The following is a 1,833-nucleotide window of genomic DNA, read 5'->3' on the forward strand; positions in this document are numbered from 1 at the left end:
GGTTCTTACTCTGAAAGACAAATATTCAGTTTTTGGCTTACAAGAAACAGTTAGAGGTTTACAATGTTGTTGAAAAGTAAGCAGCTCAAGATCATAAAACACTAACAAGTATGCCTAAAAACACAACTACACTCACTGGCAGAAAAGTGGTAACAGCTTTTATGCAGAATTGTTCCATGTGAAAACAAATACACCGTTTTATACACACTACCTCTCTTGTAGTAACCAATTGAAAATCTGCCCTTGCTGATGCAAAATACAAGATTTCATTTTACAAATCAAATCAAGTTGGTGTCAACTGTGCAAATTGAATTCCAGCACTGACAGGTTCTAAGGAACATGTAAACTGTTGGTGTTTCACAACAGAATACATAATTATCCAGGAGAAAAAGTTCATTTTGTTTGTAAATATTGTCTCGAACACTTATCTGTTCATCCTCAMCACCAGGAACAAACAGCAACACATTCATGTTTGGAAAATGTTCCAAGGGGCTAATATTCAGATGATTTTAATAAGCTGCTCGCCTGCCTCCTGAGAAGCTGCAGGGTTTGAAAGATGGAGAGAGAGAGAGAGAGAGAAAAAAAAAATCTGAGTGAGATGAAGGGCTTGGTTCATCATTCATTGAGACCATCTAGTTCAGACAATATCTGCAATCTGCATAACAATGCAATTATAATCTGCTTGATTTTTTTCCCCCTCTGTAGTTTCCATCTCCAACATTCACAGCATTACCAAATCTACCAGTGATTATTTTGGCAAAGCTGTGCCATTTTAATCAGGTAGAGTGAATGATGACCTCAATGAAGAACAAAATCTACTTAAAGCATTGTTCATAAGATAAATGAACTGAAAATTWATGAGATAGCATCTTTGTACCGCACTGCCTTGGAGTGGAAATCATGTTACTTTTTACCTTTACGTGCACAGTTTGTGGGACTTTTTCTCAGCCCTTTGTTTGTTTGGTTGGCTGGTTTTTTTTTTGTATGTAGGAGGGTGCACATGTGACTAGAATGGTGAGGGACAAGACAAAATATTTATTGGAAAAAGAAAAAAAGTGAGGAAACTCAAACGTGGATAAGTTTAGCACATCTGGTTCACTCAAATCTGCTCAAAGTGGGAAAAGTGGGTCCTCTTATATTTGGATGTTTACACCCTGACTGCGGTGATTTTAGTGCAAAAGTATAGGCTCCATTACAACCATTAAGCAAACCCCTGAGAATATCTTTGCCACATTTAGGGCTCATATCAACATGTAAACAATGTTGCTGAAATATTAAATTAGCTGCTGCCCTGTAAAGGGGTTCTATGCAAAAWTGTCTTTTTTGAGCTGCCCAGGGTGGACCARCCCCTCGCACAGTGACTGCTGGATATGGGCACCAGTGAATCCCATGACCCTGAAAGTAAGAAGTGAGTAGAGGATGGATGGATGGATGGATGGATGGATGGATGGATGAATGGATGGATGGATGGATGGATGGATGGATGGATTGTCAAGATTCTACCATGTCATGCTGCATTTATCAAGTCAAGTCTAGTTTATTCATCCCAGTATTCTTGTTTTCAATCTGCTCATTGTTTCACCCCTCCCATCACAGAAATCCCAATCTAGATCATGTCATGCACCTGTTCCCCTCAGTATATGTTCCCTCAGTCACCACCAGTCCAGCGCCAGATTTATGAATGGTTTTCCTAGTAGTTTTTCAAGCGATCCCATGTCTTGTCTTGCCTGCCACGTTACGACCTTGTTTATGTCCTCTGGTTCCACGTCTCCTGCCTCGCCCCTGTCTGCCACCGTCCCGGATTCTGTCTCTCTGGTTTTGACCCTCGCTTTC

This window comes from Austrofundulus limnaeus, unplaced genomic scaffold (genome assembly GCF_001266775.1).
Source record: "Austrofundulus limnaeus strain Quisiro unplaced genomic scaffold, Austrofundulus_limnaeus-1.0 Scaffold231, whole genome shotgun sequence".
NCBI lineage: Eukaryota > Metazoa > Chordata > Actinopteri > Cyprinodontiformes > Rivulidae > Austrofundulus > Austrofundulus limnaeus.